This window comes from Herpailurus yagouaroundi, unplaced genomic scaffold (genome assembly GCF_014898765.1).
Source record: "Herpailurus yagouaroundi ecotype Mexico unplaced genomic scaffold, PumYag 188, whole genome shotgun sequence".
Taxonomy (NCBI): domain Eukaryota; kingdom Metazoa; phylum Chordata; class Mammalia; order Carnivora; family Felidae; genus Herpailurus; species Herpailurus yagouaroundi.
In genome coordinates this window covers 31,343,219-31,370,576 of record NW_024412419.1, presented here as the reverse complement: position 1 = coordinate 31,370,576, position 27,358 = coordinate 31,343,219, and the positions used below count along the sequence as shown (strand labels likewise).

Sequence of the window (27,358 nt, the reverse complement as noted above, 5' to 3'; positions counted from 1 at the left end):
ATTACACTGAATTTTTTTTTTGGTCGGCCTGTTCAAAGTTCAAAGCACGGCCTTGGATCCACTTGAAAATGGAACTCAACATATTCAGAGTATAGAGTAATTTTGCCCCTCCCCTCTGCCTTTTTTCTTCATCTTGAGAGAAAATGTTCAGGGACATTCTTGCTGATTTATATGTCAACTTCACAGGGCAAGGTCAGTTTCTTTCTGGCGGATTCAAAACAAAATCAAATGTTCATCAATTAGGCAAAACACTGTTGCAATACGTGTATGTACAAAGTAGTTAAGATAACTGGATAGTTTTAATTATACATAAGGAGAACAAAAGATTTCATTTTGAACCTGGGTGATAGGCAAATTTTGTAGGAGGTTCTGCTGAGGAAAATTTAGGTTAGCAGTTTCCCAGACCCACTCTCCTCAGACTATACAAACAGAAGTCATTTTCTCCTTAGACGCAGATCTCTTTCAAAAAATTATTCAGTAGACACAGCCTCTTGGTATGCAAATAAATCTGTAGGAAGAATTCATTCTATGCCACAAGAGAGACACATTAATTAGCCAACCATTGTTAAAACTTTTTCCATTTTATAGAGATTGTAGTCCCATCATTATAATTAAGACATGTAGACTCTCATTCAGAAAAGTGAATCTAAAAACAGATGAAGATTGGAATTCATTCCCGTAATGATTTTAGAAGAAAACTTGCTTCATAAAGCAGGTGACTAACCCATAGGCATTATGATCCAAAATAATTGTGGTTTGTTCGGAACTTAGAACATATCTTACAAAAATCATGCCATAATTGTGCTTTGTTTTCTAACTCACCCCATAAAATCCTTTGTAATCTACACAATAACATACTATATGGTTTCAGTTGAATTCTCACTCAGAACTGCTGATGTCAGGCTATCACCAATCTGTAGCTATGGCCTTCGCTGTTTCCACTTAGGAAAAAAAAAGAAAAAAGGGACTTGTCCCGGCCAGCTGCAGCAGCTAATAACTGTCCGATGAAAAGAGAGACCCCATATTGTAACTATTGCATCTGCTTACCTGGCAAGTAAAAAAAAAAAAAAAAAAAAAAAAAAAAAAAATCTTCCTACCTCCAACCACAGGATCTGCTGAGTTTTCTAGCAAGAAAAGAACCATCCATTCAGCCACAGGGTAGTCACTCATGGTACAGGAAGTATAACTCAAGGGGTGTCTGTATTTAATAAATGAAAGACTCTTAAACTAATTTTAATCACTGAGATATTCACATAGAAAAATGCAATGCAACTTTCCAGAGTGACAGTAGTTTAAAAAAGTATATTTAATTGTGAGAACCCAACTTTCTACATAAAAGCACTTCCATCATTATGGTTTGCTAAATACTTGTTATTGTATTAAGTAGTAGTATTTTCTCCTCCTTTTAAGGGGTAAAAGCTGTAAAGATCTTTCAACAAGATGATATAATTGCCAGGGTGCCTGGGTGGCTCAGTGGGTTGAGCGTCCGACTTCAGTTCAGGTCATGATCTCACAGCTCGTGAGTTCGAGCCTGGCGTCATGCTCTGTGCTGACAGCTCAGAGCCTGGGGCCTGCTTCGCATTCTGTGCCTCCCTCTCTCTCTGCCCCAACCCACTCGCATTCTGTGTCTGTCTCTCTCAAAAATAAGTAAACATTAAAAAAAAAAAAAAGACGATGTAATTGCCACTCTGGCTCAGGTTAGAGCTTCAACAGCATCAAATATCTAAAGGAAAAATGAAAATTTTAGTTGATCCAAATATTTTTAAATACTTAGCTACCACCAATTATCCTTCCGCAAAAAGCTTCTTAACCCTGCTTTGCCTTTGGTGTTTATACCTTATCTCACATGGGGAACTGCCAAAAGCTGTGAGAGAAAACTTTCCATTCACAGACTTCGCTTCTTGATCCCCCAACCATTTATCAGCCCAGTGCAGGAAACCACCAACACTACTCTCACTAAGGCGACAGAGTCTCCTGATTTCCCAAATTAGTGGCTTTTGATCTCTTTGGAACAGGGTTTTTCAACCGCAGTCCTACCGACTTTGGGGACTAGAGAATTGTTCGTCGTAGGGAGAATTCCCTGTTGTGGGATGTTTAACAGCATCCGTGGCCTCCACCCTCTAGTTAACAGGTAGACCTATAAATTGACATGTAACTTCATGGAATCTCAGCCCTTACTTAACAGTGAATAGCCCAAACACTCGTGCATTCTTCTAAAGAATTAAATACCCCCTGGGCAAGCCTGTTAAGCAATGCTGCAACATTGAAAGAATGTGATGTGAGTTCTGAATTTCTAAGGTTAGATCATTTTTCTTAAAGCATGGGCCCAGGTCTGATTCATTTTTCTACCCTCAATAGTTGGCATTCACTAATATACATCTTGAATGAATAAATAGACTGATGGATAAATTCAAATACCTCAGCATCTATATTCTTTAACCTGAATTCTCAACCTGAAGTTTGGCAAGTTGCACATACGTAGCCAGCCTACGTGATTGCTTTAAAAAATGTTTTTTCGTAAATGGCTAATGCCAGGTAAGGTACGTTATGGAGGAGAAAGGACCATTGGTCATGGAATATGGAATTTGTGGGGAAACGGAGAAAGGACAACTCAAATATCCAAAATTAAATGGAATTTTTGACTTCACCTCAAAGACCTAAATTTTGCCTGAAGCTAGCTCTGGTTATCAAACCACTTTTTCTCATCAGGATTATACTATCCTGTGTTTGGAATTCTTTCTAAATATGTATACTTCAGAAAGGTTTAGTGTCACTGGTTTCTGCTTTGCAAGGCCCATTAAATCTTGTAGGTAGCATTTGTAACTAAAATAGCAAAGTGAATGATTAGGACATTTATGTGCATATTCATCAACTAGACTGCTTGCTTATTTTGTAGACTCTGACCACCAAGACTTCAGATTCTTAGCTTTTTGTTTGTTTGTTTTGTTTTAAAATACTTTTTTTTTTAATTTTTTTAACTTTTTTTAAATTTATTTTTGAGACAGAGAGAGACAGAGCATGAACGGGGGAGGGGCAGACACAGAATCGGAAGCAGGCTCCAGGCTCTGAGCCATCAGCCCAGAGCCCGACGCGGGGCTCGAACTCGAACTCACGGACCGCGAGATCGTGGCCTGAGCTGAAGTCGGACGCTTAACCGACTGAGCCACCCAGGCGCCCCTCAGATTCTTAACTTTGAGATGGGGCCCAGGAACTTGCATTTCAAAATATTATTCTGGGGCCCCTGAGTGGCTCAGTCGGTTGAGCGTCCAACTTTGGCTCAGGTCATGGTCTCTCACTCTATGAGTTCAAGCCCCGTGTCGGGCTCTGTGCTGATGGCTCAGAGCCTGGAGCCTGCTTCGGATTCTGTGTCCCTCTCTTGCTCTGCCGCTCATCTGCTCCTGCTCTCTGTCTCTCTTAAGAATAAATAAGACATTAAAAAACAATTAAGCAAAATATTATTCTGACTTGATGTCGCATGGGCCACCCTTTGAAGAAACTTTGCACTGTAACAGTATTTCTAAAGTAAAAATGAGATAATGCAGCGTTATACTGGAGGAACCACTGTTAAATCTGTTCTTTATTCATTTTTGGTGTTTTGTGCAAAAACAGAGGTTCAAAGACCGTGTTGAAAAAAGAAACCAAATGAAATTCAGGTTTGGGAATCTGCGTACCTCTTCAGGGGTCCTTCTTGCAATTTTTCCTGTGCACAGGGACGAACACGTGAACAAGTGCAAAGATAAGAAAGGGTAAGAAAGGCCCACGAGGATCCATTCTCAAGATTCCAACTCTTGGTACTGTTCATTTATCTTGTACACTACGGCTTAGGCACTTATTAGACTCACTTCCTGAGATCATCAATTAGATCGTTGAAGGGAATACACAGGGGATTTCTTTAAGAGTTGTGGTGGGAAGAAGAAAACTATAAAGAATGAAAATCTAGATGCACACAGTCATGAAAAATAGTACAGAAGCTCTCCACTCTGTGCTCATGTATGTTTGCAATATCTGAATACCCAGGATGATAAGGAAATCATCTATTTGGTCTGTCATGGTACTATGCAAGAGCCATTGAAAAGCACCATGGAGTGCCAGAGAAACCCCTATGGGGAACAGATCTAGACTAGGAGGAAAAGCTCTGAGAGGGGTGGTCCTGAGAGGACAGAGGGGCTGGGAGTAGGGTGGACCTCCAGAGAGAATGAAGCATTTAGCTCTGGAGAATAAAATGGAGGTGAAAGGGAAGGGCACTCCCTCCCTTTAAATCCAGGACAGTTAGAACACAACCTAAAATATTTTTATTCCATTTTCACAGCGTATGGAAATTAGTTCTCTTTCCTATGACTTTTAATGTATTGCTTGCCTGCAAGTAACAGAAAACCAACTTGACATGTCTTAAACACTTAAGGTTTTTATCATCTCATATCTCAAAAAGTCTGGAGATCAGATTGATTCAGCATCTCAACAGTATCATTAGGAGCCAGACACTTACCATATTTCCAAGCTGCAACCCACTGCGTATTGACTTTTGCCTTAGGCCTGTGTCCTCATGGTTGGAAAATGGCTGCCCCAGCTCTAGGAATCAGGCCCTCTCACCATTGCTTCAAAGGGCAGGAGGGAAGAAGGAGGCCATCTCTTTTTTTGTTTTTTTTTTTATGACTAAGGACAATTTCCCCGGGTGTTCCTTATGTCTCAGTGGTTGTAACTGATCATACCCATGCCATCACCGTAAGGGAGCTGTTTCAGAACAACAAACAACTGTCCTTTGTACCCTCTGTTGCAGGAGGCAGACTTTGTCAAACAGGAAGAATAGGAAGGAGACTGGCTATTGGGCAGAGCAACTTGTGGGTGAGCAAACAAAATTGTTTCATGAGCAGATATAGTGTTTCTGCCTAGGTGTTTCAATACAAGGGAGTCAGATTTCTAAACCTGGCTTCATATTAGAATAGCTCAGGCCCAGATATTTCCTATCTCCTGAGAGTAATTCTAGCCCATTAACTCACTTTAGAGAACAGGGTGTTGGTTATGAGCTCGCTCTCCCACTAACACCTTTTTTTGCACTTGAAGGAGCAATGTCTGTGTGAAAAAGGAGACTGTGTTCCAACATGTTATGGTTGCCAGAAACACAGTGAACAGAGGTCCGAAAATATGGGAGGTCAAGAAAGAGTTTTGTTTTGTAGAGATCACATTTGTAGTCACGCAAAAACAGCTTTCACTGCTTTTCCTTTTGTACACATACAAACAAATTTCCAATTGGCCATGAAAGATTTGTGGAGGCGCCCCGTGTCTAATGACACTTAAAAAAAAAAAAAAAAAAAGGATTCTGGCTTTTACCTTCACAGTCAGGGAGTTAGTGGATCCTTACAGAGATCTACCACAGTATCTTCAGTAAAACAAAATACCGCTAGTAGAGTAGATAAGCCTTTCAGTCAGAAGATTCAAATATGCAGAAATGTCACTTTCTTTATTAATCTGTACCTGAACTCCACGCTGGATCTTTTAATCCTGGCTAGCCACGCAACAGCAGAGATTAATATCACCGATTCAGGGGAACTCGGTTGCTTCTAGATTTTAAATCTGGGAATCTTCCACTCCAATTCACCTTCTCTCCTTCTCCCTGAGGGTGAGCTAAGCTCTTAGGGAGGCTCATGTATCAACCTGGCACCTCACTAGTGTGGCCATGCTCTGTTCCCATTCACTTCTCATGCCAGGGACCTTGTTTCTGGGGGCACGGGGGGGCCCGGCCCCCAGCCCTCCCTCCACTCTGTCCTTGGGCTCATGCTCTGGCTTCAGGAGCTGGGGTCCATGGCGGCCTTTGGTTTCAAGGTCTAGCGTTTTGTTTTCCTTTGCATCACAACTGCAAGGTTTTTCTGCTCTCTGGCCCTCCCAGCACTCTGCACGCCCCCTGCCCCCTCCATCCTTAGGGGTCTTAGAAACTCTTGCCCCGCTTTCTTACCTGGGTGGGGTAACAGAACTTTCTGAGACAAACTGGTCCATTCATTTAAAAAAGAAAAAATGGTGACACAATTAAGCACAGCTATCTAATGGAAGACTCCCGACCTCGAGATTTTCCAAATCCTCACTTTCCTTTTATACAGTTGTGTGCACGTGGAGATTTATCACAGAGGAAAATTAGAAATCAGCCTTGCTTCCGACACCACAAGCACGGGTCTGGGAAAAGCAGGAAGAATTTGATCCTCTCTTCTTAGATAAGGGAACAAAGTCAGAGATAAGATAATGTTGCCTTGGGAAAAAAATGTTTCCTTTCAGTGGTTTTCCTCCTGGGAGCCCGATTAGTCTGTGGGGATTCAATACTCAGAGCTGAGTCAGTGTGGGTTTCTGTGCCGGTGAGCTGTGCACCTAAAGCATTCAGTTTCGGGGCGCCTGGGTGGCTCAGTTGGTTAACCGTCAGAGCCTTGGTTTGGCTCAGGTCATGATCTCACTGTTCGTGGGTTCAAGCCCCATGTTGGGCTTTGCAATGACCATGTGGAGTCTGCTTGGGATTCTGTCTCTTTCCCTTACTCTCTGCCCCTCCCCACCTTGCGCGCGCGCTCTCTCTCAAAATAAATTTAAATTTTTTTGTTAACGTTTATTTATTTTTGAGACAGGGAGAGACAAAGCATGAACTGGGGAGGGTCAGAGAGAGGGAGACACAGAATCTGAAACAGGCTCCAGGCTCTAAGCTATCAGCACAGAACCCGACGCGGGGCTTGAACTCACGGACCGCGAGATCATGACCTGAGCCGAAGCCGGCCGCCTAACCGACTGAGCCACCCAGGCGCCCCCAAAATAAATTTAAAAAAAGCACTCAGCATTCTGAAATGAAGAGCTGCCGAATACTAAGTACCCCCACATTGAATCAGCACCACCAGGCTCTGGGTGCCCTGGGACCTGTGTACTGGAACTAAAGTTCTTGTGTTCTAAACAATAAAACACAGAGGGGGCTCCTGTGTGACTCTGTCGGTTGGGCTTCTGACTCTTGATTTCAGCTCAGGTCATGATCTCACAGTTCATGGGATGTGATTCTCTCTCTCCCTCTCTCTCTGCTCCTACCCCGCTTGTGCTCTCTCTCTCTCTCTCTCTCTCTCAAAATAAATGGATAGACTTAAGGAAAAAAAATTAAAAACAAAACATGGAAAGAAAAAGCTGATGGATATAGTTTCATAATTTCTAAATATTCTTTCATACGAGTTACAGGAAGAGTTTTGAATGATGACGGTCTGTGTGTTTAAGTACATACATGTTAAAGGTTAACATTTAAGTTAGGAAGAAGTTTTGCATGGATGTAAATCTATCAAGAATCGTTCTGGGGGCGGTGGTCACCAGGGTTGTTTGTCTTGGGCTGTTTTGGCGGAATAAACCTGGGAGGGAGAGCTGGGATGCTGTGTTGACCTTTGAAGTCCATTTGCCTTGTGACTTCAGGGAAGCCACCTGAAAGGATCTCTGTCACGGATGAGTCAAGGACCTAGCCTGGAAGTAGTACTGAGGACCAAAGCAGACAGACCTGTCCGTCTGAATGACTGGAGCTTCTCGGAGGGGCAGTGCCGCCGAATGAAGAGGTGTGACTTTCTCGTGCCCTGGTGAACCTGATGGGGACCCATCAGAGCTGGAAGAGGCTTCTGAGGCCACCCAGCCCAGCCCCCTCATCTGACAGATGAGGAAGCCAGAGAGGGGAAAATAACTTAGCAGGGTCACGTAGCCGACGAGCGCGGGACTCGATCCATAACTCGGGTTTCACGGTTGCCGTCGGGGTTCCAGTGTCTTCCATGTCTAGTCAGGAATAAAGAGTTTATTTTACGGTTCGAAGCAGGGCGAGTGTGCTCACGGTGCTCTCAAGGACACGCCAGGCTCCGTGTCCTAGAGAACATGCCTTGAGGAAACACCCCCAGTGAGCCAGGCAGTGCTTCGGGCATGCGTTCTGGTCCATGCTGGCCTCCCTAGCAATGGGCCATCTCTCAGGCTTCACCTTCAAGGAGAAGCAGCCCAAGGAGTTCTTTGTGTTCCTCACACCAGAGATTTGACTAGGGAAGGCAGGAGGAAGAAAGCACTGAGTAAGCAAGGCAGGCTGCAGGGTAGGAGCAGAGGTAGGCTGCCCCGGGGCACAGAACACCTCACAGCTGAGGTTATCCAGGCATCACGCGCGTGTGTGTTGCTTTTTTGTTTGTGTTTGTGTTTGTTTTGTTTTCCTGGGGGTGCTCTGAAGAGTTGCTTTGAGGGATTCAACTGTTAGATCTGACGCGTGTAGTAACGATGTGATACCTGATTAGGAAGCCGTGTTCTCTGGAACTGGGAGCTTCGGTGCCCAGACTCCGAGTGACAGCCGAGAGATATAGGGAAAACAGTATCTGGTGAAAATGTTGGCCAGGGGGAAGGGGAGGGGAGGGGAAGGGAAGGGAGGGAAAAAAGGGGAGAAGCAAGCCGAGGAGAGAGCAGACAGAAAGGGTCCTCCCTCTTCTGATGGAGCAGGGCTGTCGCCTACCTGACAGACGGGAAGGGTAGGTGATCCCTGGGCTGGAGGGTGCAATGCCAGCTTCTGGGCCAGCGCCTGATAGGGTTTGGAGGAAACAGGCAGGATGGAGTCACACTGGAGCATTTTCTAGAGTCTCTGAGTAGCTGGCTGTTCCAGATGGAGCCTTTGGGCAATGGATGCTTCCATCGGGCTCCAAACGACTCCGCCTCTAAGATACAGCCCTTGGAACCCTAAAAGGTCTGGACTTGATAATAAATAATAAGCAATATGTATTAAATCATGAGGGAGCATAAGGCAAGTTTGATAGGCCACAAACACTCCCTCCCTCGCCACCCCCCCCCCCCCCCAACCAGGTGGGATATGTGTGATATTCCTCGGACACTCCTGGCTGCCCAAGAACAAAGGAAAGGGGAAAAACAAATGGTTAACTGACAGAGTAACCAGAAAAGATTCTTGGTAGATTTACATCCATGCAAAACTTCTTCCTAACTTAAGTGGCGTGATAGAGATCATAGTCTCCATCACCCCTCCATGGTGATATGGGAAACAAAGGCAGAAGGAAATGGCAGAGAGAACTAACTTTCCTTACAACCTGCAGCCCATTGACGAATACTTGAGGCTGGCAGAGTGAAACGTTTGTCCAGGAACTCTTTACTGTCTGAATGCTAATGCTTTGCTAGAGGGAAACACCTCCTTAGCTTGGCAATAGCTGGCCCTCCACTCTCTAAAGAAGACTTCAGCATGTGAAAATCTCACTGGAAACTTCCCCTGGACGTCACCTCCCCCAACCCCATAGTACGCAACCAGTCTCTCCTCGCAGTCCCGGGCGAGGGACTTCCTGCCCACGGGTCCTCTGTCCCCGTGCTTCACCAAAATCACCTTTTTGCACCAAAGGCTTCTCCAAGAATTCTTGCTTGCTTGTCAGCTCTGGACTCTGCGAACCCCACTCTCATCTCCAAAAACCCCATCATTATGTACTTCCACGTGTATGAAATGTGATAAGCATTTCTCCATGCTCTGTCTCATTCAATAATCACAACAAACTTCGAGTTAAACATTGTTATCCTCCCTTTGCAGGGGAGGAAATCGAGGTTTAGAGATGTAAAGTAACGTCCCAAGACTACTCGGCATATAAGCGGGCAGAGATTCCAATCCAGCTCTTACTTCAAATTCATTTTTTTATTTACAAAAAAATTTTTTTTATGTTTTTCTTTATTTTTGAGACAGAGAGAGCATGAGCACTGGAGGGACAGAGAGAGAGGGAGACACAGAATTGGAAGCAGGCTTCAGGCTCCAAGCTGTCAGCACAGAGCCCGACGCGGGGCTCAAACTCATCAACTGCGAGTTCATGACCTGAGCCAAAGTCCGAGCCAAAGTCCAGCTGAGCCACCCAGGCGCCCCTCCAAATTCATTTTTAATCGTTACATCACACCACCTTCCACTGGGCAGGTTATTGGCTCCTGGGGATGAAGTAAGAGCTTATTCACTCGAGAGGGATCAATGAGCATGTACAGTAACTTCAGGACTCTAGCAGGGTCCAATAGGGGGACAGAGATGGGGCAAAGTGAGTGAGGACTCTCCACACTTGGGTTCTGCCCCTGGGGTCTGGTCCAGACTCTTCCTTTGAGATATACCAATTCTGGTTTTTCTGACGTAAACCGCCCATTCCAAGCTCCATGTCAGGAATCAGAAACTCTGACTGATTAAGGAAGAGAAAGAGAAAAAGGAGGGGCGCCTGGGTGGCTCAGTTGGTTAAACGTCCAGCTTCGCTCAGGTCCTGATCTCACAGCTCCTGGGTTCGAGCCCCACGTCAGGCTCTGTGCTGACAGCTAGGAGCTTGGAGCCTGGAGCCTGCTTCGGATTCTGTGTCTCCTTCTGTCTCTGCCCGTCCCCCACTCACAGTCTGTCTCTCTCTCTCAAAAATAAATAAACATTTAAGAAAGAGAGAGAGAGAAAGGAGGAGGGTGGTGGATTGGGGTGGAGAAGCAGTGTGTTTGTTCATGGAGCCTCAGAGCGTGCATCCGGCCTGCATTTCTCTGTGGCTTTTGATTCTTAGCCTCTTAAAAAAAATTTTTTTTAAGCTTTACTTATTTTTGAGAGAGAGAGAAAGAGAGGGGGGGGGAGGAGCAGAGAGAGGGAGACACAGAATCTGAAGCAGACTCCAGGCTCTGAGCTGTCAGCACAGAGCCCGACCCACGGGCTCAAATTCACAAACCGTGAGATCATGACCTGAGCCAAAGTCAGACGCCCGACCAACTGAGCCACCTGGGTGCCCCGATTCTTGGCCTCTTAATAGCTCTCATCTTCTGGAAGCCAAAGGACAGGATAGGCTCTTGTAGAGAGGCCAGGACCAGGGGTCTAGTCAGACAGCTGTTTGTTCAGGCAGAAAAGGAGACCAGGTAATGTAGGGCACTTGTGTGCAGATGGCCAGTCCGGGGGGTGGTGGGGGCAGAATACAGAGTCAGGGCATCTCTGTGGGAGGGAGGACCAACCAGCAGGAGGGTCTGGAGCAGATGAGAGAAGTCTTCGGCTCCATGAGATCATCTCTGTCAGGAGGAGCACAGATAAAGTTTCAGGCGAGTAAGCCAGGCTAGAGTGCCTAGGACTTCAAACAGAAATGCTAGACAAGCCTAGTGGGTCTCTATACTGCGTCCTGGTAGAAGTTCAATGGTACAAGTTCTCAGAGCTGCCACCAAACCTGGACAAGACCACGGATCCCAAGACAGTCCGTCTGCACTCGCTCATCTTGGCTGGCTACTGTGCTCAGTTTGGATGGGAAAATTTGGCCACGAGAGGGCGATAGGGAGCCACTGACACCCTTAGGTGCCGTACTGTGGGGGACTAGGTGCCTCCAAACCTGGGAATCAACTGACTTGATTCCTTGGCCTCACCCTGGACATTCTGACTCAGTAGCCTGGGTGGGGGCTGGCAGTCTGTAGTCTTAACTGGGCAACAGATCCACAGTATCCTAAAGTACTCTGAATCTTCTATTATCTTGAGCTCCCTTAACCCAGGACGACGAAAACGATTGTTAGGAGAGTAATGTGTTAAAATGTTTTATTGAGAAAAGAAATCACGCAACAATGAATATCTAAAACATATGCTCATTTCAAAGTGTTGTAATAAAGGGAAGAACTGTGCCGACACCTGGTAGGTGGAAAAGTAGAATGTCATCTGCACCTTCGAAGCCCCCGTGTGTCTCTCACCTCACAACTTTTCCCTCACTCAGGAGGTGACCATAATCCTGAGGTTTGTACAAATCACCTCCTTCCTTGTCTTTAGAGCTTACCACCTCTGGTTTTCGTTCTGTTTTGTTTTGTTTTGTTTGTTTGTTTATCCCTAAATAATAGATTATTTAACTTGGGCTGATTTTGAATTTTTAACAAAAGGAATTATTTTTCTCTTTTTTCTTTTTTTTTCAACGTTTATTTATTTTTGGGACAGAGAGAGACAGAGCATGAACGGGGGAGGGGCAGAGAGAGAGGGAGACACAGAATCGGAAACAGGCTCCAGGCTCTGAGCCATCAGCCCAGAGCCCGACGCGGGGCTCGAACTCCCGGACCGCGAGATCGTGACCTGGCTGAAGTCGGACGCCCAACAGACTGCGCCACCCAGGCGCCCCAGGAATTATTTTTTTTCAATGAACAGTAAGCTTTTGAGAAAAATCCATATGGACACATGTGTCTGTAGTTCACTACCATGTACATGCCTACATGGATTTATCTCCTCTCTCTCTCCCCCTCTCTCTCTCTCTTTTAAAGTAAATTTTACCGATAATGTGGGGCTTGAACTTATCACCCCAAGATCAAGGGTCATATACTCTACTGACTGAGTCAGCCAGGCACCCCTCATCTCCTTTCTCAATGGACATTTACAGAGCTTCTGGGTTTCTCCCTCCACATTTCTGTGAATATTCCTGTGCCTGGAGAATTTCTCAAGAGTTTTTCTGGGGCATACATCTAGAAGAATTGCTGAGTTTTAGTGTATGCATAATAAGCACTATCCATAAAAGAGACTGATACATTTGATCACATCAATATTTAAAGGTAGTGAAAGGCAAGCCATATCCTGGGATAAGATGTTTGCAATAAAATATTGATAAAGGACTAATATTCAGAGTATACAAACAATCATGAATCCATAAGGAAAAGGGAGACAACCTAGAAGAAAAATGGGCAAAAATCACACATGCTTCAGAAACAAGGAGATGTAGAAGGCCATTAAAAATGTTATGTCCAGGGGCCCCTAGGTGGCTCAGTCAGTTGAGCATCTGACTTCGGCTCAGGTCACGATCTCACAGCTCATGAGTTCAAGCCCCGCGTCGGGCTCTGTGCTGACAGCTCGGAGCCTGGAACCTGCTTTGGATTCTGTGTCTCCCCCTCTCTGTGCCCCTAACCCACTCTCATTCTGTCTCTGTCTCTCTCAAAAATAAATAGACATTAAAAAAAAATTTTTTTTTAAATATTATGTCCAATGTCATTAGTTATCAGAGAACTGTGAAGTGAAGCCACAAAGAGATATCAGCACATAGCTTGTGGATTGGTCAAGATGAATCAGCCAATATTAAGTGTTGTCGAGGTTACGGGACAATAGAAAAATCCACTCACTGCAGAGTAAATGGTATGATCACTTTGAGAAACACCAACATTATCTAACTAGTCCTCTCAAAGCTCTGGTCTTATAGGATAAGTTGGAGAATGCGATGGAATCTGAAAAGCCACGTGTCTAGCTCTGATGTGGGGCTATGAAGGGGAACTCATAAGAGGGTCTATAGGAAGCTCTCGCCTTGGTGTAGCTGTGGCCTCTGTGGGTTCACGGCCAAGCATCTGATGGGAGGCCCAGGGCTCCCATGGCTCAGCAGGGCCTATAGTCTGGAAGAGCTAGACATGTAGCCAAGGAGAATGAGGCCAACCTGGATGGCCTCTGCAGGGCACCGAATCACGAAGACTGTCCGAGAGAAACAGCTCCTGCTTCACTCATTCTCACTTCCCAAATCTTGTCCAAGTTTGTCTTTTGTCCAACTCTAACCGGGACATACAGGAAAGGGGATTCTGGGAGACATGGTTTCCAGGGTATTTGTTTCCTATTACCGCTATAACAAATCACCAGAACCTCAGTGGCTAACACGATGCAAACTTAGCTTGCAATTCCTGAGGTCAGAAGTCCAAAACATGTTCCACTTACTTAAAATCAAGGCATTGGTGGTGCCCCACTCCCTCTGGAGACTCTGTGGGGGAGTCCACTTCCTTGCCTTCTCCAACCTCCGGAAGCTACCTGCACTCTTGGCTTGTGGACCATTCCTCCATCTTCAAAACGTGTCACTCCAGCCTCTGCTTCTGTTGCCACATCTCCTTTCTGATTGTGATCCCCCTGACTTCCTCCTATAAGGACCCTTGTGATTATATTGTGCCCACCTGGATAGTCTAGGATAAGCTCCCCATCTCAATATCCTTAACTTAATTACATCTGCTAAATCCCTCTTTTTTTTTATCAAAAATTTTTTTGTCAATGTTTATTTATTTTTGAGAGAGAGACGGAGCATAAGTGGGGGAGGGGCAGAGAGAGAGAGGGAGACACAGAATCTGAAGCAGGCTCCAGGCTCTGAGCTCAGCACAGTCCAACATGGGGCTTGAACTCATGAGCCCTGAGATCATGACCTGAGCTGACATCGGACGCTTAACTGATCGAGCCACCCAGGTGCCCCAATTCCTCTTGCCATGTAAGGAGACACATTCACAGGTTCCAGGGATTAGAACGTGACCATGTTTGGGGGTTTGTGATTCAGACCACCACAGTGACACAGCCCAGCCATCTTCCCACCAACTGGAGCCTTTTTTATTAGATGATTTTCAACTTGCTCACCTAGGTTCTCACACAGAGTATGGCTCATTTTTTTCAGGGGTGAGTTTGGCTGATAATCTATGGATCCTCCGGCTTGTTGAGATCTTTTTAGACTTTCTTCTCTCTCTCAGGCTTTGCTTCTGTCTCACGTTTTGGCACACCCTCCCATACTCTGAAGCTATGAGAATTCTTTTTCACCTAGTTATGTAGAAGGTGTCCTTAGTGTTTTCCTTTTAATCACCCTTGTAGCTATGTCTGTTTTTTAGGATTTGGGGAGTTTAAATAAAACTATTTTGCCACAAGTTCTTGCTATCTGAATGGTCTGCACTCTTGCCATGGTTTTGAAGTCATGGACAGGTATTATTTTTTTAAGTGAAGTTAGAAAATAGGTATCATGATAAAGATTAATGAAGGTTTTCAAAAGACCGTTTCTGAGAATGGATTTCCTAGCCAATCTCTTCCCAAACCATCCCCTAAAATATGACTCAGCACTAAACTTCAAAGCTGGGTAGCTACTTATACTACTAGAAATAAAATTAGATAGAGAGTTATGTGGCTAAGATATCCTCCCATTATGGTCAGAAATGGAATTGCGAAGGTTTGGGGTCAGGATATTTTCTCAGTTGAAGTATCAGTTTCAAATACCTATTTTCAAGATTCTCAAACAAAGCGGTTTGATTTCCTAGTGTCCTGTAAGTGCTTGGCTTCACTTCATCCCAAGTGAGATTTTAGACTATGAACCACATTGAAAGAATCCCTTGGACCACCTGCCTCAAAGCTTCTGCTTGCAACCATGGAACACACAGAGACACACACACACACCCCACCACAACCACACCATTTGAAGTGTCTGCCTAGCGTGTGACCATCTTTGTGGTTACAATTGTCAAATATCTATTTTTGTACCCTTTTTATGGAGAATTCAAATCTCTAGCAAAAAACACTCTTCGAACAAAACCTACTCATTGCATTTGGGCAACCGCAGACCACCTGGAGGGCCTTCAAAGACCAGATTTCCAGAAACTACAATTTAGAACAAAAAAAGAATCATGGTGCCTTGAGTTGAGGAGGACCAAAAAGGTACCTGGTACAAGCTCACCCCAAATTTGAAAACTGGCAAAGCATGCAACTTGCCCTGGTTTCCATATTGTACAAAATGTCTTAAAGGGATTAAGTATGGAACCTAGAATTCATCTAAGACCACCTTGCCCACTGGGGATTTAGGAAACTTTCTAGTGGAACTTGGGCTGAGCTCCTACATTCACTAATGTTTTTCTGTTTTGTCTCTCCCTCAACCTGGAAACTCAGAGCCTTGGAAACTTATGTACCTGGTCATTCTACTCAATCATCTCTAGAAGTTGATGGTGTAAGAGAGGAGTCAGAGGGGTCGTCTGATGCCACACCCCACATTCTGACATCTCCCATGTCTTCCCTTCTTCTCTTCTTCCTCTTCCTCTTCCTAACACCACCTCCCTCCCTCCATAGAAAGCAGACAATTCCATCTCCTTGCACTGTCTGCCCTTCCCACGTGGCCTTGTCACCAGTCCCCACCCTCCTCCCCACTCCCCAGATGAATCTCCTCTGAGTAGGCCTATTGAGTATTTCCCCAATAAGAATGGGACTCCTGTGAAGAGGAATTCACCTACCAGCTGCTGGAAGAACAAAAATGTCTTCATCTCCTTACATATATGGCAGGCAAAACAATCATAAAACCATGAAACGACGTGAAGAGTTATTCAGTCTCTTCCTCCACAGAAGAAAATCCACACAAAAAACTCAGACAGGCAAGGACAAGTGACAGAATGTCTATAGGCTTCTCTCTAGAACTCCTTCCATTAGCAGGTTCAGAAGACATGCATTGCCTGAAGTTTTCCCCCTCTCCAATGCTACAATCAGAGCAGGCTGTTCTTCTTCTGCATTCTTTCCAAATCCTGGGGAAATCTTCCCCATTCACTGAATCTGTCATTCTATTCTACCTCCTTGGTTATGGGTACGCATCCAAGAAGTCAACTTTCTACTGCTAAGTTTTCTGTTTATTTCACTTGCTGAAAAGGCAACGTGGCAATGAACTGTACTGATCGGTAGAGGAATCAGTTAAGTTCTTACGACCGAAAAAGAGTGGGTTCTTATATTTCTCATGATGAGTCCCAGGGGTGCGTGTATTGTTTTACTGACAGGGCAGCAAGTTCCTGGGACCCTGTCTTGTACTTCTTTTCAAACTCCACCTAATCTAGCTGCCACCTACTTGCTTCAGAAATGAACATACATCACTAAGCTTCACTGGGCTGCTTCCTGCTAAGTCAAACAAAAGAGGGCCCTGTTTTTATTCATAGGACATTAAGAAACAACATGACGTAATGGGAAACATTGGATTTAAAGCCTGAGGGCCTGACTTCAGAAACAGCGCAGGCAGGTTATCAAACCTCTCTGAGATTCTTTGGTTTGCTTGTTTGTAAAATGAGTGATAATAATTACTGCCCAGCATGGGGTTGTTGTGAGAAGCAGATACAATCGTGCATGTTAGAGTCTTGTGCAGCCCACAAAACGTTTTACAATATTGAGAAATCAAGCCGGAGTTCAGCCACCAACATAAGCACCAAATAGGATGTCGGAGGAAGGAATCAGTTAATTCTCGGAGTCTTCAGGTACGTTTCTGAGGACCTGAGCTTCAAATCCCTTCCCGCAGCTCAAGTGTTTGTACAAACTTTTTCTTTACCTTCAGTGGTAGCCTTGAGTGCGCGATGCATAGGCCACAGCTTGGCGACTGAAAACGTCTAAACAAGCAGCTTAAACTTAGCCCTCGCGAAGAAGCGTCCCACTGAGCCATGGACGGTCCGGCACTGATTTGCTCACCCCTCCATGGCTGGAGACGCCAAGTCCATCCCTGTGGATTGTGTGTTTCCTGCTTTCCCGGGCCTTGTCTGAGCAGGACACCAGTGCAGAGACTGAGACTACAGTCTGGGCAGCCGAGCTGGGTAACTCAATCCTGGGCACATCTTCACCTCCCCGTCCAGCCAAACCCTCCGAGGAGGGCCACCCCCATATTCCATTGCACACTCGAGGAGGCTGGATTGTGAGATATGGCAGGGGCCTGACCAGGGCGGGCGTGACAGTGACTTACCAAGGCGGCAGCGCTGGGTTGGGTCTGGAAGTCTGCTGTTGAGCCAAGGCTTTAGCCCTTTGTTGCCAGATCGGGGGGAGATCCAGGGGGAATGAGAAAGGACAAAAGGGTTTGCATAGTGAGGGTAGGGAGGTTGTAGGGGAGCCCTTAAGGGAAGTGTGCCAGCAGCCTCGTAGCCACCAGTAGGCAAGTGTTTCAACACATTAAGACCTGGAATGTTCTTGTAGGAACACACAGGCCAAATACCAGCCCAAGGATTGAGACGTCATCCGGTCTGTCCCTCTGGCTTCACCGATGAGGAAGTTGAGTAATTGGGCCAGGTCACTTTTCCAGCAATGGCCTCTTTGCCCCATTCTCTCCAGCCAATTGTCCTCAGTAATCCGGGCTTCAAAATAGGGGGACTGAAGGGTGCCTGGTTTCCATGGCAACCAGAAACCAGCTGCAATGCTGGCACAACCCTTTATTTAATCTATTAAACTCTTGTTACTGGCACCTTTGATTTGATTTCCTAACACTTCCTCTGGTTCCTTCATCAGTAATTTACATCACCATAACTCTATTAAGCAGCTACTTTGTAGAATGGACTAGATTTTACAGGGCCTTCAGAGGACCAAAGAGCCTCTGGTGTATGTATATTTATTTATGAATTACATATACCTTGTACCAACATTTTAAATATTAAACATTAAGCAAATATTAAACACTAAATATTAAACATTAGCAAATATGTTTTAAAGATTAAACATTAGCAAAATTTAATTACAAACGTTCTTTCTTCATAACAGTGGAATATTTACATGATCTTTGATGACGGAAATGGATTCTATATCCATGGTTTTCCCATGTGTGGATCTTCTTCGGTGGAAAGACTCAAGACGTTCTACCAAACACATAAAGTGTGTTAACTTTTCTCCAGTGTTCCATAATAAGATCATTATCTGCCTCACATGTAATTATTGTTGCCACCGTATGTAGAAACCGTGACTCCAAGCTCCTAACTTGTGTGTTTGCCCATTGATCTTATCTCACATTGAAGAGCATGGTGCCTTCCTTCCTTACATGGCAGCGTCATGATTGTTAAAAACACCAAAGACGTCAAACGCATATGCAAGTCTGGCTGTCTCATTCACATCTACAAAAGCTGGGACTAAAGTGGTTTCTTACCTTGCAGAAACACTTTGAGCTCATCTCACAGTTCAAACATCCCTGAGTCGCTAGAGCTTTGCCCCTCCATAGCCATCGTGCCTCATCAAGAAACTATTGTTTTTTTATGGATCAGCATCCATATTAACACATAATAATGATTTGAGTTGGACTTATCAGCCAGGATGTCATTCCACTTTTTTTCCTGTATCAGTAAGTACATTGCATAGTTCAGCCAACTTTTAAAGGATGGCTAATAAGATTTTCTTGCTGAATAAAGCAGTGAGTTGATTCACATTCACTGGTGTGAGCTTCTTGGTACCAAATCAGTATGCAGAAGCTTGTCTAACCCAAGCAGTCAGCTTCTTTCTCCTTCCTAACCGGTGCCTGGGTCTAGAGACCAACACTTTCCTCTCCCTTCTTTTAAAAAAAATTTTTTTTTAAACGTTTATTTATTTTTGAGAGAGACAGAATGTGAGTGGGTTAGGGACAGAGAGAGAGAGAGAGGGAGACACAGAATGGGAAGCAGGCTCCAGGCTCTGAGCTGTCAGCAAAGAGCCAGCTGCGGGGCTCGAACTCACGAGCTGTGAGATCATGACCTGAGCCGAAGTCGGACGCTCAACCGACTGAGTCACCCAGGCGCCCCATCCTCTCCCCTCTTTTTTATTTCCTATATGGACTTTTATGGTCAATAGGGGTTTTCACATGTCAAAGAAGGAAATAACAGAATGTTGGAAGAACTTTCTCTCTCTCTGAATTAAGCTCGAGTTTTACTCGTGGTGTTTTACTACAAAATCCTGTTTTGAATAACTAAAGCTATGATCCAAAATATCAAACTTTTTTTTTTTTTTTTTATCCAGTTTGTGCTCCTGCTGTAATAATCTTAATCCTAGAGACAGGTGATATTTCAGGCTGCCAAGGGAAAAAGACGTGTACTCCAAAAAACGTAGAGAGAAAAGCATGTTGACATTTCTGGAGTTCTTTACAGAGCCCCATCAGTTGGCCACAGACATTTTGCAGTCTTCTCTACAGATCGTGGTTTGCTGGCCTTGTGTTGTGACACTACCAGCCGTGTAATGCTGAAGCTTGGGGCTCTCCGAGGGCTCTATATTTGGGTTCTCTGTCATAAGTGTTTCCCCCGTAAGATTCCAACTTCAGTAGCTCTGGGCTTTGTTCTTTCATCTTTTCTTGCCCATTGCCACTGGGGACGCTCTCACCCACCCTGGGAAGTCTCTGGTTCACGGATGGTCTGTTTGGCATGTCTATAAGCCTAGCATTTGAAACCCAGAACTCATTTTTCTGTAGAGAGGATGTTTTAAGTGTTTGTTGGGTCTCCAGGTCAACCCACAAAGACTCATTCCACCCCTAGTACAGGTAATGAGTTTTCCCTTTGTTCCTTTTATATGTATCATAGAATTACAGAATGTCAGGGTTGAAATGGAACTTAGACCATTGTGTTATACATTGCCAACAGAGTTGTTTTACAGTGTGTTCTATTACAAATGCCCCACATTCCACCTACTTTAGATGTTAAGTAGGGTCCTGTGGTCTAGCCTGGAAACCCAGTCATCCTTTACAACATGGTAAATGAAATAGTCATAAAGCAGGAATGGTCTTGCCACAGAGAACTTCACCTTGGCTCCTTTTCTTTATAACCTTTGAGGCACACTGCAAGGGCCAGGACTTTGTCAATGGTGTCTCTACACAGTCACGGTCAATACTTACACACCTTAAATCAATGTGATCGTGGGAGCCGCATCAGGAAAACCTCTGCTGAGCTGTGGGAGCAAAGGCGTGAAGGAACACCTTCTGGCATTTGCTGAGCCAGGCATATTTGCATCTTAGGAAGCCCTTATCTCTCCTGTCCTTTTATCTTTCCTGTCCTCTCCGTCTGAAATGCTTTACCCCAGATATCGTCATGGCGCAGTCTCTCACTTCATCAGCTCTTTGCTCAAGTGTTGGGAAATGTGCTTGTAGGTGAAAGAATGAAGCTGGTAAGCACTGGACCAGATGCTCTGTATACGTTATTTCACTCAGTACTCAGAGCCCTTCCAGATGACAGGTTTCTTCTTTGACAGCTGGGTGGCCGAACACCCTTAGGCTATAGCAACTTTAGCAATACAATTTTGTGATTCATATCAGTTTCCAATTGTTGGGGGGGGGGGTTTTGGATCTTAGTAAAATCCTTTCATATTCCCTATAGAAGGCATTCAAATTAAAAGAAATTCTCTCTAAATTTAGTTATCCAAAAGGGGGGAGGATGGCATTTTACAGTGGTTTGTGTCTAAGGACAATTTGGAGCCCAAATGTCCATCGAGTGATGAATGGACAAAGAATATGTGGTTTATATATACAATGGAATACTACTTGGCAATCAAGCCAATAAATCTTAAATGAATGATGACCACCATTGCTGGCAGGGTAGAATTTAAGGTCTTTGTCCTCAAAAACCTTATAGAGATACCATCTTTACAGTATATAACCATTTTTCACTCATCCATTTGTAAAAAACTTTGATAACACAGTGAGATAATAGTAAAAGAGAGGTCTGTGTAAAATGCTATGAGGACACGTGGGCCTAAACGCATATCATCCTTTTCATTCTTGGTTATGGTCAAGGTTACGTGCCAAACTCTCTAAACTTCTTCCTGAAATTACTTTCTTAAATATACATATGCATAGCATGGTTAGGCAAACTTGGCTCTTCTATGCAAAGAGATATATGCACCAGACCACAAAGGATGGGGTCCGTATCAATACCAGATTGCCCCCAAAATGAACATCCACAGAAAGATATCAGAAGGGAATGCAAAGCCATGTTTTGTGAGTTGTCAGGAATGAGAACAACTTTGGAATCAGTTGAAAAATTGGGTTTCAACCTGGTTCTCACTTAGCTGTGTATAATCTTGGGTGTGGTCTCTCCTATCTCAGAAGCTCGCCATCTCACAGAATTGCTATGAAGAAAATTCCTAGCACAATCTGATACTTAACAGGTGCTCAGTAAATGTCATAGAACAAAGCTACATTGTTCTGCTAGCTTTGGGGTAAAATTTACATCTATCATTTAATCAGCAGAAGGATCTTATAATTATTCATATTTTACAGGTGAAAATCTGAGGGTAAAGGTAGCCGTATATCTACTAAGTGGTTTAGCTGGGAGCCTGTATTTTCCTCTTCCAAAGTTAGTCCTCAACAAAGATAATTCTATTTTTATTTCATCTGGTTCTTTCTGCAAGTTGCTTAAGGAATTCATGATCTAAAATAAAAAATATGTGTGCACGAATTTATTAGTTAAGTCCCCGGGGATGCAAAATTTCTTTCCTGCACTACATAACCCCTAATTTCATTGACAAGTTATTACAATGCTTCGCGATTTTATTTCTTGACAGTAGATGGCGCTGATGATTGTCGAATGAGACAAGATGCGGCCAAACACCCCACCCCCTACTCCTTTCCTTGGCCATTACAACAAAATAAAAAACAAACAAACAAACAAAAAAACAGTGAAAAGAAAGTAAAGATTTTCATTCAAATGAAAGGTTGAAATTAAGAATTTGGAACTGCCGTGTAATAGAGCTGGATGCATATGTGACCCATGTGTGTTTAGTTTAAGACTCTAGGGAAGATCTTCTGGGCTCCTTGCAAAATTTCATTAACAGGATTAAAACAAAATATAGTAAAATGTAATTATCCCGACAAACAATAAATTTGGAGTTACTTGTCAGATTTTATTTTCTGCACCATAATTTTAGGAAGAGATGAATATTAAGACAACTAAGAATGCAATTAAAAATATATATAATATACATATATACTAATATATAAAATATACAGAATATAATATATATTATATGTTTTATTTATAAATATATATTCTAAGTTACATATATATATCTTCCAGAGTGTTGAAGACAGTACAGAAGAATACAGTGGTCAAGATGAAAAACAAAACAAAACAACTTAATTATATGACTTTTGGGTAAGTTAACATCTTGGAACATAAGTTTCCTCCTCTTTAAAGCTGAAATGTTTCTTGCCTAATTCACAGGATGGTTGCATAGATCAAAGGCAGTAATGTAGTATAAATGCCTTGAGAGCGATCATGTCCTACATCCAGATGAGCCTTCTTTTATCCTTTCCACACATTCAACCCAACCTCCTCTAACGCACACTGAAATTCAGAATAAAAGCCTCGAGTGTTCAATTTGCTCATCTGTCCATGAACAATGTAATGGCCTTTGGTGTACTAGATTCATGGAAGACCCGGGACCAAGGTGTTTTCAACCATAAAAGGAACGTTTAGGTTAATATTCAGCTATCCAGAGAATTAAATAAAAGAACCCTTGACTCCAAAGGATATCAGTTTATTGAGGTAGCCTGCGCTCTCCTTCTCACTTTCAACTGTCTTTTCTTCTGTAGGAGCGTGTGTACCCGCGTGTGGAGGTGCTGTGTGTGTGTCTGTGGGGCACGCGTTTGTGGGGTGCAGGTGAAGCGGGCTACCTAAGCGTATTTCCACTGCAGCGACAGTCATAGGTCTGCAGAAGCCTACGTGGAATTTCTCCCTTGATTTTTACAAGAGGCATAGATGTCCTTTTTTTTTTTCTTTTTTAATAGCTTATTGAAATATTCTTGACATGTAAAAAAAATAGACATATCTCAAAAGAAGAAATTCAAATAGCTAACAGCTTCTCAGCATCTTTAATCATCAGAGACATGCAAATAAAAACCACAAGGAGATATCCTCTCACACCTGTCAAGGTAGCTATTATCAAAAAGAGAAAAGATAGCAAGTGTTGTCAAGGATGTGGAGAAAAGGGAACCCTTGTGCACAGCTGGCAGGAACGTAAATTAGCGCAGCCGTTATGGAAAACAGCATGGAGGTTCCTCAAAACATTCAAAACAAAATTACCACAGTACCCTCTGTTCTTCTTTGAACAAAAGATTCACAAATATTTGTGGGTGAGGGTAGATATATTGTCATTTCTGCTTTAGGAATCCTGGGAGTCTCATGGCACTGGTTCCTGGGCCTCAAGCTGCTGTCCCCTAGAGGGGAGTACCTTCTGCACCAGGGACCTTAGGCTGCTAGTTCCAGCTTCTCAATTCCTGCCAGAAATAAGTGACCCGTCTCCATGCGCCGCTATTTAATCTGGGCTTTGGGGACATAAAGCATCCAGGCCAAGGCCAAACAGCGTCTGGCTGGATTCTAAAATCCGGGGGGTGAGGAGGGGGGTCAGATTCCTGTACCCTACCCTTTTTCTTGCTTTAACAGATTCGGTCACTTCCTCAGGCAGGACTCCTTGCCTGGCCTCCATCGTATTCCCCACCCCGGAGGAAATATTCCCTTCCAGCCTTCCCACATTTGTGATTAGAGAGCTGGTTCCATGGTGGTTTATCTCCTCCCCCTAGACTCTACGTTCCGGGGGATGTGACACAAGTCTGTCTCTTGTCCTGCTGTGTCCTCGTGCCTGGCACAGGGCCCAGCAGAAAGTAGGTGCTTGGTGAAGGACCGCTGAATGAGTGAAAGAGTGATTGACTTTAACCTACCCTGGGAAAGGCTGGCGGGCATCTAAGGGTCAAACTGACCCAACCACTAAGCGCCCAGACTGACCACCTTTATGCCACTTCTCAGGCATTTCAAGAGGACAGACTGGTGGAAGACAAGGGAGAGTTTTTGGTTGAAAAAGGCCGGATTTGTAGACATCCAGCCCCCCATGCTCTAAACTCTCCAGAACCTTTCCTGCTAAACCACTCACCCCCCAGAGGGCCCCTTCCTCCTCTTTCCATCATTGCTCCCTGCGGGCATGGGGCTGGCATGGAACCTGATCCTAAGTAAGAGTCTGTTCTAACAGGAAGCAAATAATGTTCCTCCCCTGATGGAGGTGTTTCCTTCTTAAAGAAGTTACAAAGGGCTCTTTTCAGAGAGAAAGGGGGCGGGCATGGTGTGTGGGCCACACTGCTGTCTGCCCTGTGCAGATTGAAGCACATTCTGGAGTCAGGGCCTCTGAAACGAACCCCAACACTCAGTGGCCCAGGCTCTCTGAGCTCCCTTTGCCTGTTGGTTACAAGCATCCCCCGGAATCCCCTAGGGTCCTTGTGAATCTTTTTCTTTTCTTGACTTCCAGGATAACAGCAATCTGGGTTTTCCTCCTGTTTTCTCGAAGTCCCCTTGCCGGATCTGCTTCCGCTTTGTAATCTCTGCACTGTGGGTGCCCCAGACCTCTGTCCTGAGGCCTCTCTCCCCTAGCCACGTTCACTTTGGGATGAACACACCGAGTTTCATGGCCATAAATTCCCTCTGTGCCCTGAGGAATCTGTCATGCTTGGTTCTAGCTCTTGCTTTGTCCCTGAGTCCAGATTTTTATAGCTAGCTGCGGACTCTCCCCCCCTTCCCCCCCCCCCACTGGGGGGTCTAATGGGTGTTTCGCACTAACCAGATCTAAAGCTGAACGCTCTCTATCTCTTTTTTAGAAGACTCTTTTTAACGAGCCACAGGATATCCATGTAGAGCCAATAGTTGACCTCGTGTGCAACAATGAAAAAATAGGGCCCTTCATGTTAAAGGTCAGGAAGAATGGAAAGAGGTAGCCATCTTGATGCTATTTAAACAATGAGCAGGAGGGGCCCCTGGGTGGCTCAGTCGGTTAGGCGGCCGACTTCGGCTCAGGTCACGATCTCGAGGTCCGTGAGTTCGAGCCCCGCGTCGGGCTCTGTGCTGACGGCTCAGAGCCTGGAGCCTGTTTCAGATTCTGTGTCTCCCTCTCTCTGACCCTTCCCCGTTTATGCTCTGTCTCTCTCTGTCTCAAAAATAAATAAACGTTAAAAAAAAAAAAGTAAACTATGATCAGGAGCTTCTAGTCAATTAAATAAAATGAGGGGAGAGGATAGAAGAAAGGAGGATGAAAATTATTATTTGCAGATGACATGATTGTCAACACTGCAAACCAAAGAGAATCTAAAAGAAAATAATATAAAAGAGAGATCAATCAGGTAACAGGAAATAAATGTGCATATATTAATACCTTTTATACTAGCTCTAACAAATTCAAAATATAATGAAAAAGGTGCTGTATATGGCAGAAGTTTTTAAAAAATATATAAAATAGCTCAGAACCAACTTCTCAAAGAGGCATAACGTGTCCATTTTGGAAAATTTAATGTAAACTACATGTAATTTTTTTCATGTTTTTTTTTAAATTTTTTAATGCTTATTTATTTTTGAGAGAGACAGAGACAGAGTGTGAACTGGGAGGGTCAGAGAAAGAGGGAGACACAGAATCCAAAGCAGGCTCCAGGCTCTGAGCTGTCAGCACAGAGCCCAAAGTGGGGCTCGAACTCATGAACCACGCGATCATGACGTGAGCCGAAGTTGGATGCTTAACCGACTGAGCCACCCAGGCGCCCCTAATGTTTATTTAGTTTTGAGAAAGAGAGAGAGAGAGAAAGCTTGAGGCGGGGAGGGAAGAGAGAGAAGACACAGAATCCGAAGCAGGCTCCAGGCTCTGAACCGTCAGCACAGAGCCCGAAGTGGGGCTTGAACCCGCAAACGGCAAGATCATGCATGACCTGAGCCAAAGTCAGACGCTTAATTGACTAAGCCACCCAGGTGCCCCAAACATAAACTACATTTAAAAGCAAGTGACAAATCAGGAAAACAACTTCCCAGTAAATGACAAATCAAAATTTTCCTATCTCTAATATATAAATAGTTCTTATAAATAAAGAACAAAAAGATAGAATCCCAATTAAAAATTGCAAAGGGAAAGTGATTCACAAAAAGAGGAAATAGTCAGTAAGTCTTTTAAAAGTGTTTGGCCTCATTAGCAGCCAAAGAAGTACAAATTAAAACCGTAAAATGGTATTCAAGCCTTGTCAGATTATAACCTTTTTCTACAATATTGTTAGCTTTGATAAGATGTGAAGAAACTGGCATACTTCTATGTTGCTGGTGGCATATAACTGGCTGTGATTTTCCTGAGGGCAACACGATAATATGTATCAAAAGCATTAAGGCATGCTTTGACCAGAAATTTCACTTCTAGGAATATAATCATACTCATCATAAAAACCTTTGCTACAACAGAATTTTGATAAGGGGAAAATTCTGGCAACAACCCAAATGATGAACAATAGGGGACTGGTGAAATAAACTGGGTCCCTCAAAATTAAAGAGACCATAAAGCTGAACTCTTGCTCCCACCCTTCCGGTGCTCCCGCTGGCCTTGGTCTTAACCTTCCCCACCTCGGTAAGTGGCTCAGTCCCAAAACCTTGCAGTCATCCTTGACTTCTCTCTTTCCTTCCCAGTCTGCATCTAATCCTTGGGCCTGGAGGCTCTACCTTCAAAATGCATCCCTTGTTTGACCTCTTCCCACCACCCTGAGACGCGCTAGGCTTGATGGAGAACAAGCCACAGTACCTACCCCCCTGGACCACCTCTGCAGTCTCTGTCTCTCTGCTCCCCACTCTTGCCCTGCTATAGGCAATTCTCTATACGGCAGGCAGACTGATTTTTTTTCAAGTGCCTGCTCGAAACTCTCAGGGCTTCTCTCACACACGGAATAAAATTCAAACTCCGTGCAAATGTCTAGCCCGCTTCGCTGGCTCTGGTCCCCGCGTATCCTCTGACTTCAGCCTGTATCTCTGCTCCAGCCACGCGGAACTTCTTGGCATTCCCCAGACTCACAAGCTTGTTCCTGCCTCACATTTGCACCGGTGTTCTCTCTCTGGAGTTCTCTGTCCCCGGTTCTTTGCATGGCTGTGTTCTCAGAAGTGCAGAGACGGCCTCATTGGG

General features: G+C 44.3%; 1 protein-coding gene across 1 annotated transcript in view; it reads right to left on the bottom strand.

Annotated features, from left to right (window-relative positions):
* Positions 1 to 10,722: 10,722 nt before the first annotated feature.
* LOC121044353 (uncharacterized) overlaps positions 10,723 to 27,358 on the bottom strand; it is a 35,588-nt gene continuing 18,952 nt past the window's right edge. The window contains exon 4 of the transcript XR_005797258.1: positions 10,723 to 11,010. The gene's annotated coding sequence lies outside the window, so the exon portion shown is untranslated. The remainder of the gene's footprint in view (positions 11,011 to 27,358) is intronic.